General features: G+C 42.1%; 1 protein-coding gene across 1 annotated transcript in view; it reads right to left on the bottom strand.

Annotated features, from left to right (window-relative positions):
* Positions 1–12138, bottom strand: part of VAV3 (vav guanine nucleotide exchange factor 3) — a 270926-nt gene that overhangs the window by 37241 nt on the left and 221547 nt on the right. The gene's annotated exons all lie outside the window — the stretch shown is intronic.

Genomic DNA, 12138 nt, shown 5'->3' with positions numbered 1-12138 from the left:
CACGGAACCCCCCAAATAAACCAGGTTTCACAAAAAGCCCAAAATATAGAAAATTGTTTTTCTAATCCTGACAAACAACTAATGAATGTTTTTCTAATCCTTGACAAAATATTCAGGGGGATAGCACTATATACATAATGTGCACACAGCATGAGACGTTGCTAAATAATTTACTTTTCTACCACGAAGAGAATGAGTGCTTCAATGGAAAGGGTACCAACTCTCTAACAGGGGTGAGGCACTATGCTAGGTACTAGGGGATTGGGAATGAATAAGCAAGACTACTGTCTTCAAGGATCCCATTCGGATCACGTCGTTTCCTTAATGAGCTTTTGCTTTGGTTATTTTCACAGATTTTTACAGAATTCTGGGTCAGAAAAAACATCCGATGAGGTTATCGTTGGATACAGACAGAGAGAAGAAGCCTGGGTTCTACTCCTGGTCTTCTAGCCTTAGGTCATTTAACCTTCCTTGGCTTCAGTATGCTCCTCTGTGCAATGACAAGAGTTTGACCCAAAGATTTCTGAGGTCTGTTTCACCACCAGAGTTCTTTGCTTATATGAGCACTTTTCTCAAGTCCCTACAGTTTCCCAGTCCAGTTACTGTTACTGAGAAGTATTTGATACACAGATTCTTAATGAGGGATATTATGTGTCAGTAATTTCATCGGGTTGCACTTATTTATAAAAGATAAGGACATTTCAACTCCTTAATGACATTCATGTTAACGCACTGTGAAATCCTCTATTTTCCAGAACGCATAGGATTTGACTGGTTAGGATTACATTCATTCATTCATTCCTTTTTCCGGAATTCAAATTACTATGAATCATTAAAATTCCAGGTACATTATAACTTGATGAATTATTTTGCCCAAAGCCTCAAGGGCACGTGCACTCGCTATTGAAATGACTTGGACATCAAATCAATAGCCAGGTCAGGGGCAACTGTGGACTGACAGCCCACTGCAGGAACTCTGTGACTGACACGGAGTTTTAACAATTAGGGCAGACCCCCACTCACACGGTGACAAAACAAGGGAAGGAAACGGGCCCACATTCTTCAGAACTTTCCCCTTCATAATACCACTCCCTATTGTGAAAAGAAGAGGTAATACTTCATTGCCTGAACTCGGACCTCGACGACCGTGTCATCTACGTACATGATAATCTACATTGCACCCTGTACCAAACAGAGGAAAAGTACCAGTAAGAACTGTGAACCAAAAACGTCCATCTTGAGAGTAAACGATTAGGGCCTCGCCCACTTTGTCGGGAGCCCGCCAAGTCCCATAATGCAGTCTGTACCCTTGGAGACTTTCCTGCAAACGCAGTTTATGAGCAATTCAATCAAAGCCAGTTGGCAGTCACCCGGGGAAAATGTTTCTTCCAGGCCTCTCCTAACGTCTATTATCTTCTGTTATCATCTCTCCCAGCCTCCCTTGCTCTATTACAGGCACTCTCTGCCTTTTTCTCCTTTCCTGTAATTAGGGGCCCTGACTTAACTCCATGTTTTCAGGTAAACAGCCGTTACGACACGGGGCTCCTGATTAGAGCCTACGCAAACACCCAAGAAGCCTCCACTCTTCCCACCCAGCTTTTGACCCCCACGTCCACAATTTCCGTGCTGCCTTGGCTTCTCCAGATTTTACACAGCGGACGGGCAAGTGGTGAGAGGCAGTTCAGAAGCAAAGCCAAGGTCAACTGAGGAACACCTTGAAACTATGCTCCAGCACAAACAAAGTTCAGAACTTCACAAAGAAATGCCCTTGGCTGGGAATCTGAGCCGGGAAGAACTCAGCTCCCAGATGTTTACCCTCGGGTTTGGAACGCCATAGCGATGAGTCTCCCTGTACCAGGAATCAGTGTTCTTCACAAAGGAGATCTAATTCGTTTTAAAGGTCTTTCTTTAGTGTTCTTATTTGCTTCTGACTTTGGCACAGCCAGACATTTGAAGTTTAGATCAGGAGAAAAAAATTACACAGTTTTAGAAAATGTCCTGGTCGCTACCATTCTTGTGTGGTCCAGAAGGGACTAGAAAGGTCTCCTGTAGATCTAGGGAAAAACAAAAGAATGCTTTGAAGTGACTGACTTGACTACTGAGGTTGCGGAAAGGAGCTCCGGGAGGGGCGAGCGGCTAACCCCACCCCTCTGAGCCTGCCCTGCAGGCCCTCCGAGGGTTTCTGGGTCAGGTCCCCTGTGAGGGGACGGACCGCCCAAGGCTCTCACACAAAATGTCAACAGTCCCTACCGTTGAGTCCACAAGTAAGCAAACCATCCGCAGGCCAATTCTTTTCCTGTAAACCCTGTGTCTCTGTTTTGTCCTGTTCTCCCTCACAACCCCTGCGGCACCTCAGGCCTTCTCATCCGGGTCCGCTCCTGACTTTACCCTGCTTACCGACAGCGACCATTTCCTTCAGAATTTACTACTTGTGCTTTTATGTCCAATTATTAAATTAAAAGTTTGATACCTGATTAAAGAATTTCAAGAATTGGGAGGGCAGAACAGTCTCCTACGAGCCCATACATGTGGGAAGATAAAATTTAAAAAAAAAAAAAATTTTTTTTAATCAAACTGACACTTACTTTCCCAATTTTGGAAGATGAAGCATAGCTTTCAAAAACATCAGCTCTCACACAGACATCTACTACTTTTTCTCCTTTTCAATTTTCTTTCAAATTTACTTCCTACGATTTTTATAACACCCTTGTGAGTCATTTAGGTGTTAAATTCCTCACGTTACTGATGAGGAATTTGAGGACACAGGTTAAATAGTTTTAAGACTATTTCAAGAGAAAAAAAATGAATTTAAATCTGATGCAACGACTGAATATTTTAATTGTCTTTTAAGTAACATCATAAAGTATAATTTGAGTTAATAAACAGTGAATTTGAAAACTTGTAAATACATACTATGAAAATAGCACCTCTGAACAGTTATTCATTCTAAGCCCATGGACTGGATCCTATTTTAGTCTAGGCACCAGAGAAAAAGACATGGCCTTATCTCTGCGGAGTGCTCTAACCAGGCAGGGAGAAGGGCAGACAGGCCGTTAGGATGCAGCGTGAGGAGGGTTATGATAGAAGCCCGTATGATTCAGAGAAGGAGACCCCACAATCAAAGCTTGACAGTAAAGCAGAGTTTAGCTAAGGGAATGTGAGTAGAAAGGAAATTTCACACAGAAGGCAAAAGACAAGCCAATGTCTGAAGGACCGAGAAAACGCATCTCTTATGAAAAAGATTCCTCCCACTGAACCCTTCATTTTTTCCCCCAGATCAAAATGAGAAAAACCTATCTGAAAAAAAAAAAAAAATCACCGAAATTGTTGTTTGTTTGAACATGAAATACAGCAGTCACATGGGACACAAAGATCCTTGACAAGGTGAACTATGACAAGGGACAACCGGCTGCACACTCGGGACACTGTGCCGTGCGGGCCGAGAGGGTGGAAGCGCGGAACTGAACACCTTGCGGCCTACACGCATGTCCGTGCTCCTTGCCGCGGGCCTCAGTGTGACCAGGATGCTTCCTTCTTCCTGAGAGTCTCCAAAAGCTCAGCTTACTCCCTGGCTGTTCACTCTTTCCTCGGAGGCAAAGACTCATTTAAACATAAACATTTAAAGCCAAAACATTTAAAGCCAAAAAACCTCTATGTAAAGCAATGTTTTGTCTCCCAGCCATGCTACCAAAACAGAACTGAACTGTTTTAAAGATGTGTTTACCTTAGAGGTACTAGCAATTTTATAAACAACTCTCCTGAAACAGAGGTAGGGCGGTCTACCCTACAGGATTAAAGCAGGAGACCAGAGGTCCGGCCGGCAGCCCAAGTGCAGGTCCGCCAATACCGTCCTCCAGACGGATGACACCTCTGGCCCCTTAAACCACAGGTCTAATCCGCCCCCGGTATGGAGATGTCTGCAAATGAACCAGAACGGGCGTAAACCCATTTTCACTTCTCAGGATGAAGATCATGTAGACGCCTGATCTGTAAGTGTGAGGCATCACCACTGTTTTCTAGGTTATTTAACTCTCATTGTGGATAAAAACATATATTTTTGATACACGGATTACAGTTCTGCTTATAATTGCTTTTTGGTTCCAATTAGCCTATGAAATCCTCCCTGTGGAACATTTGGGTATTCATAAATGACAACAGAGCAAATAAAAGCCCGTGATGTAAGACCCAGAACCTGCACTGTTTCACAAGCTGAATTCTAAGAGGGAAACACACAGAAAGCACTCACTCTACTGCATAGAAATCATGTATGGCATGGGATGATTTTACAGTTGCCCATTCTCTCTCTCCCTCCCCACCCCCACCTCTGGTAGGTATAATCTGGATCTTTTCTGGGGAAATTAAAATTTCTAATATGAACAATCTCTTTCAGCAGGAAGTGTGTTCTCTGTAGTTACTAAGTCCTTACGAATGACCTAAAAGCAACGGGTGCATCGTCAGTCAGTGACATGATCAGACTCGCTCTGTGTATTGTTCCGCTCAGTCAAAACCATGCCTCACACCTGCACTGGAAAACTACCCTAAATGGCCAATTTCCTATTCTATATTCACTCCACTTGAAGACAATTGTACAGAACTTTCAAGGAAAGAAAAAGAAAAAAAAAAAAAACAGAACACAGATGAAAAGAGAAAGCTGCCAAATAAATCTCTTCAATGCAAAGATTTAACAGAGGACATTTTTATAGCTCAGTTGGCAACTCATTGTTTAAAAGAAGTTATAATAAAAATGCAGATAGTCCACTCACTTCAATAGCATTAGAAATTACTGTTGTTATAATAATAATACAGACTAGACTAATAGCTATTCAGAGAAAGTTCCTGATAGATAGTGGAGGATAATTTGTATTCTTTAGACAGAGTATGTAGAAAACATGACAGTCTATAACAAAACTCGACTTTCTAAACTAATGCATCAAGTGACTCACTTGAAAAAAAACAGGAGAAAACAGTTTAGGTTTGAAAGCATCTTTTTTTGAACGTTTCCAAATAAGTCAAAGCACTTAACTTGTACAAAAGGAATTTTTGAAATTCAAATGCAAAACCACTGTACAATCCCTATAACTAATCCATATTTTTCTCCACCGGTTTAACTCTTAGTATATCAGTGACAATGTGATTTACAAAAACCCTCAATTAAGAAAACTGAAAACGGAAGCCAGTCTCGTCACCTCAGAGCTGTGATCATGCCCTTAGATCATCAGATCATCGTCTTAGATCGTTATGACCATGAGGTTAGACACCAGTTGCCTTGTTGGTGGTCCTCCCACTACAAAACACAGAGCTGGACCCATAGCCGGCCCTTACTAGTATTTGGATGGATCGATAGGGGGATCAATAAACAGGAGCTTCTGTTTAATGATCATTGTAATAGAACTCTTTCACATGTTCTATCTTTTATTCTCTATATGCAGAGATGGTCATGGATTATTTATTTTCTTCTGTATACATTTTACAGAGGGTACAATGGAAGCCCCGAGAGGAAGTGATCCCCTTAAGGTTATTCTGCTAGTAGATGGCAGGGCGAGGAACTAACATTCAGCAAAATGAGCTACAATTTCCTAATTCTAGCCTGGGAAGGAAAAACACTCCACTTTCTTCTCTGGTGCAAATTATGTGCAGCCTCAAAAGAGAACCAAGTGGGTAGGGACTGAGAGAGGTGCTTAAAAACTGTCTTCTCCAAAGCAATTTAAAAAATAAGCCCCTGGTGCAACCAGTGCAGGAATCGCAGCCGATAGGATGGAAACCATAAAGGCATGTCTTCTGTGGACAGGAAAACTGGCCAACTGAGGCACAGGGGTCCCCTGTAACACACCTACAGACTCACATGACTCCAAAGGACCAAGCCAGCAGTTTTGTTTACACAAAAAGTAAAGAACTTGTCATTCTAGATCGCTCCATTGGTAATTACCAGAGCCAAAGTATTGTGTTTGTTTTAACGCCATATTTTGTAGATACACTTAGTAAGTCAATTTATTATCAATGACTAACTAGGGAGCTGGGGATAATGGCCTTAACTACCTCAGAATCTTGTCAAATGCATCATGTCATATAGTCAGAGATTCACATTAAATGATCTGGGGTTCTATACACATGACTCATGCCTGGGTTCAGCCCAGACCAACTGCACCCTAATCTGGGGAAGTAGGGTCATGGGTTGACATTTTTATAACCCACTCCCCAAGAAGATTCAGCCAGAGTTGCGAGCACTGCTTTGGGCCCACCCACCACACATACCAAATGATGGAATTAAGCTGTGTTGTGAGCGGGTTGACCCAGGCCACGCAGTTATTTGGCTACAGACACATGCCGTGAGTCCAGGCTTTCTCACTCGTCCACGGCTCCCTTCAATAAGGAGCTAAAGCAGTGCTGGGCTGGACAAAAAGTGCATATGGCTTTTTTCCATAAAATAAAAGGCACACTTTCCATTTTCCATTTATTATTTTGGATATTTTGAGTATGTTGGTATCTCCCCCTATTGGCTTCCGGGGGGTAGAGGCCAGGGGTGCTGCTAAACGTCTTCCAATGCATAAAACCACCTCACAGCAAAGGGTTATTTGGCCAAAATGTCAACAGTACCAAGAAACTTCTCAAATCCCTTTTGACACATTCCATCAGTCACAGCACCTTCTCCATAAGCTGTACAAATCTTTTTCTGCAATTCAGCTGCATTTTTACCTTTCTTGAAATAGTAAAGCATAATACACCAAAAATGTTGCATATCTTCTTCCATCTTCAATATTAAAATGGCCGCACAAGAATTCACCAACTTTTTAAAGTTTTTTTTAAAATGCATGCTGATATGACAGCTGTCACAATGCAATCTAACAAAACTAAACACAACTAAGCGCTACTAGAGCCATTGTACAGAAAAAAACATAATGGACTTTTTGGCCAAACCAATCTCTGTTGGCAAAACTCCCTCTGACTGGCTTACAGGTGCCCATAAGACAATTCTGACTCATGCTACCTCTTTGACGGAAAGCTAGATGAACTTTTCACAAATCTCTGAAAATTCAGACACGTTGTTAGCTGCCACGTGGCATGAGCGGTTCTTCCGAAGACAGGAGACCTGATGTCAGGGCGACAATCGGGGTCAGTAATTGAAGTGTGAGCCGTGCCTGAGAGGCAAGCACAGGGCTGACACTCAATACATGCTGCCGATCTGAAAGGACTGTGCTAATTGTTTTTCTCTGTCCAGACACCAGCTTCCCTTGTTCCTATCACGTATCCTCCGCTCAACAGACATACACACACACTCCGTCTTCGAATGGTTCTCAGGTCTCCTGAGAGCTTCCAAAGCCATTACTATACCATCGCTCTAGGAGAGCTTCGTGTTTCCAAGTGTGCTGAGAGGAGAAGACCAATAATAACATCTTTCCTTGCTGTCTACAAAGAACAGCACGATGTAGTAAAGAGAGCGCTGGGGCTTCCAGTCCCACGCGTAAGGAGCCGGAAGTCATTGCTTTGCCCTAACAAGTAAAAAGCTGAAGAGACGGAAAAATGAACAACTCTTCTTGGACCCATAAGAAGGGAGGACACTGGACAAACCTCGGTCCCCAACACTGGAGAGACAGACAGGCAAAAACAAGGAGCCCGGCATACAGAGCAGAGAGTGCGGAGCGGTGCAGGAGGGAGGATGGCGGGAGGCGAAGTCAGGTCGGCAGCGGCTGCACCTCGATCCTCTGCGTCGCGATGCCTCCTCCACTCAGGCTGAGGAGTGTGGCTTCTGTCAGGTCAGAAGGAAGACACCAAACGACTTGAACAAGGGATTGGGAAGTGGGATCTGAACTTGGCAGTGGTATGAAGGATGACAAATTCTGAAGGTAAGATCAGTTAGAAGGTGATCTCAGATGTCACATAACAGTGGGTTGGAGCAGAAAACAGGCGGCGACAGTAGCGATGGAGCGGAAGAAATGCATTGTGATTTAAAAGGTAAAATGAGGTGCATTTAATGACTAAAGACACATGAGGGGGCAAGAGAGCAGAAGGAAGCAAAAATGTAGAGATTTCAGAGCTGAGTGGAGGACAGTGGGTGGAGAGATGACTTCTGTCCTCAATCAATAGAATACAGAGCATTAAACAACACTATCAATTACTTTGACTTAATTGGCACTTGTAAAACATCCCACCTCAAGAAAGTAGAATATGCATTCTTTTTAGTTGCACACAGAACATTTATCAAGATACACCATATTCTGGTCCATAAACAATACTTTACAAATTTAAAATGATTCAAGTCATACAAACTAGTTTCTCTTACGATGTGACCCTAGATTATAAATTAAAAGCAGGAATATATCTAGAAAATCCCTCAATGTTTGGAAGCTAAGTAATGCAGTTCTGAATAACCAATAAGAAGAAAGTAAAAGAGAAATTAGAAGGTATTTACAATTGGCTGAAAATGAAAAAAAAAAAAAACACCAAAGTTTGGGAGACAGTAAAAGTAGTACCTAGAAATGTATAGCACTAAATGTCTATGTTAGAAAAAGAAAGGTCTCAAATCAAAGAGCAAACATTCTACCTTAATAAACTAGAAAAATAAGAGCAAATGAAACCTAAAATAAGAAAAAAGAAAATAATAAGCAGACCGGAGCAGAAATCAAAGAAATAGGAAATGGAAAAACAAGAGAACTAATGTAACTAAAAGCTCCATGAGAAGCTTTTCTCATGAGGGTTCCATGAGAAGGTCGGTAAAATGCAGAACCATCAGTCAAATTAACCAGGAAAAAATAAAAAGAGAAGACAACAAACTACCGATGTCAGAAACAGGAGCGCTGGCATGGCCCCGGATCCTGCTTGCAAACTACTAAACCTCGCTCAGAAAGAAACAGGGAGCCTGGACCGCTATGTATTTATTACAGAAGTTGAATTTATAATTCAAAAAGAAATCTTCCTGCAAAGACAACTCCAGGCCTAAACAGCTTCCTGGGTAAATTCTACAAAACACCTCAGGAAAGAATAATGCTGAGTCTATAAAAAACTCTTCCAGAAAATTTAAGAGAAGGAAATAGTTCCCAGTTCATTCTTTGTTCAACTATTACCCAAACCCATTACAAGAAAATAAGATGACAATATACAAAAAGGACAATATATCATTCGCAATTAAAATTTATTTTGGGGAAGGAAGGTTGGTTTAACATCTGAAAATCAATCAATGTAGTTCATCATATGGATAAACTAAAACAGAAAAATGAAATAATTTCAATAGGTTAGGAAAGAACATTTGACAAAATCCAATATGTGTTTCTGATAAAAACTCTCAGCAAAGTAGGATGGGAGATTGTCCTCAACTTGGTAAAAAGCTTTCATGAAAGACTACAGATGACATCATACCTAGTGGGGAGAGGACTTCAGGCTTTCCTCCTGAGGTCAGGAGTAAAGCAAGGATGCTTTACTTTTTCCATTTCTGTGCAACATTTTACTGGAGGTTCTAGCCATTGTAACCATGCCGCAAAAAGACATAGAAGGCAGGTCAATTGCAAGAAGGAAAACTGTATTTATTCCTTGATAACATGGTTGCCCATATAAAAAACTCTGTGGGCATCTATAGGGACAGCATATGATGGTAAATAAGCCCAAGAAAAGATGCTCCCTGTCATTAGTCATCAGGGAAATGCAAATCAAAACTATAATGCGATACCACTATTCGCCTGTTAGAACAGATAAAATTAAGAAGACTGACCACACCCAGTGTTGACAAGGACAAGGAGCTCCTGGAATGGTCACATACGGCTGGTAGAAAGGTAACAGAGTAAGGTCTCCTAGGAAAATAGTCCAGTTGTCTCTCAAAAAGTTAAACATATATCTACATATGATCCACTTCTCAGTATTCACCAAAGAAAAATGAAAGCTCTTATCCATGCAAAGTCTTATACTTGAATGATCATAGAAGCTTTCTTTGCAATAGCCCCAAACTGGTGATGACCCCAAAGTCCATCAACAGGCTAATAAATAAATAAACTGTGCTACACCGATATGTAGAATAATAATCAGCAATGAAAATAAGGCACTTATTTCACTTAGCACAATGTTCTACAAGTTCTTCCATATGCGTACAAACGCCAGGATTTCCTTTTGCAAGTTTGAATAATATCTCATTGAATGCATACACCACATTGTCCTTCTCTCCTTGTGCACTGACGGACACTTAGGCCTCTTCCATGCCGTGGCTATACTAACACAAGGAACCTAAAAGAGTCCAACTCATAGACACAGAGGACGGAGCAGTAGCTGCCAGGGGCTGGAGAAGCGGGGAGACCGGAGCTAGTAGTTGGAGGGCACCGTGTTCCGGTCCCTGGGAGATGAGTAAGTCCTAGAGGCCTACTGTGCAGCACAGAGTCCAGAGCGACTAACCTTGTATTATAGACTTAAAAATTTGCTAAGACCTTGCATTTTGTGTGAAGCATTCTTACCACACACACCAAAAAAAGAAAAAAAAAATTAAAGAAGGTGGGAGGGACCTGCTGAAGGTGATGGATGTGGTTTTGGCAAAGACTGTGGGGATGGTTTCCAGGATGTATACTAACCTCCAGTCTCATCAAGTTGCGTGCGTTATACACGTACACCTTCTTCTATGTCAATCATACCTCAACTGATTTAGAAAGATTAGAAAGAATCTTTCTAATCATACAGTAGCATGGTTAAATCTCAAGAGTATTATGTTGGGTAAAAGAAGTCATACTAAAAAAACTACATATGATATGATGAACTATATAAAATTCTAAAAAATGCAAACTCACCTATAGCATGAAAGTAGAACAGGCGTAGCCTGGGGGTTGGAGAGGGAAAATCGACAGGGACAGAAAGGACAAGAGGGGCCTACAAAAACTCTGGGGGCTGACTTTGTCATCTTGAAAAAAAATATCCCCACCAGAGGATATGTTTTTTATTGATTCTAGAGAGGGAGGGAGGGAGGCAGAACAGGAGGGAGAGAGGGAGAAACATCGATCAGTTGCCTGCCACTGGCAAGCTAATGAGGTAGCTCCCCTTAAGTGAACCATTAATATAGGGAAGCCATGCAAATTAGAACATACTCACAGGTCCTGGGTTGGGGGGAAAATGCTCTTGTGGGATGGAACCTGCAACCTGGGCATGTGCCCTGACCAGGGATCAATCCCACAACGATGACGCGCCAACCGAGTCACGTGGCCGGGGCTGACTTTTGTCATCTTGGTTGTAGTGACGATTTCACTTGTACATAAACTTGTCAAAGCATCAAAATGTACACTTTAAACATGGACAGTTTATTATGTGTCTCAAAGCTGTCATTTTAAAGTGATCTGAGTGGGGATCATTTCTGCAGAAGACTGCACTATGCATAGAGTGTAAGGAAGCAGAGAGCGAGGGGAGACTGCGCTCCCAAGAAGGCGCGCTTCGGCAGCCAGCGGGGCGGAGACAGACCTACCCAAAGGGCTGAGTCGCATGTTTTCAGAGGGGTGGAGCCAATGGCGAGAAGGAGTTGAAAATGTAGGGGTCCAGAGCCAGCTGATGGAGTAGGGCATGGAAAATCCAAGAAGACAGGTAAGCCCTGAATAAGAGGAATGTTAGGGACACAAACGCAGGTGTGTTTTGTGGTTGGACTGGGAGGTGCAAGGACTGGCTGGAGGGCTCGTGGAATTTCAATCTGTCATTCTCTCTCTCTTTTCTGGGGAAGGGTGAGGTATGAGAAGAATAGGACGCTTAGGTGGAGCTGTGGAACAGTCACTGGCCACAGTGACTGAAATGGAGTCGGAGATAACCTTTCAATCTAGGAGCACTCTTCTGTATCCAGATGGCACACAATAAAAGTTTACAAGCTTACACTTGTGCACAGTGGATTATCATCCAACAGTCCTCTTCTGCTATCTCTTTCCCCCCAACCAAATTTCACTCATGGGCTATAGACTTTTAACAAACTCTTTTAACTTTGCTGGAAAATATTTCAACAATACACATGAATATAGAGAATAATTCAACGAGCAGCGATGTTCTACCATCCAGCTTTACCAAACCTTAACATAATGCCACATTTCCAAGTTAAGGAAATCCTTTGACCCCACATAGGCTTACTGGACAAAAGAGATTTCACCACCAGCAAACATCAAATTCTCACTCACTCTTGCAAAATAGGAATTTTTAGTA

This window comes from Pteronotus mesoamericanus, unplaced genomic scaffold, assembly GCF_021234165.1.
Source record: "Pteronotus mesoamericanus isolate MK-2021 breed Mesoamerican mustached bat unplaced genomic scaffold, CSHL_Meso_final scaffold_99, whole genome shotgun sequence".
NCBI lineage: Eukaryota > Metazoa > Chordata > Mammalia > Chiroptera > Mormoopidae > Pteronotus > Pteronotus mesoamericanus.
Note: the sequence above shows the minus strand (reverse complement) of the source record. Positions and strands in the feature narration are given on the sequence as shown.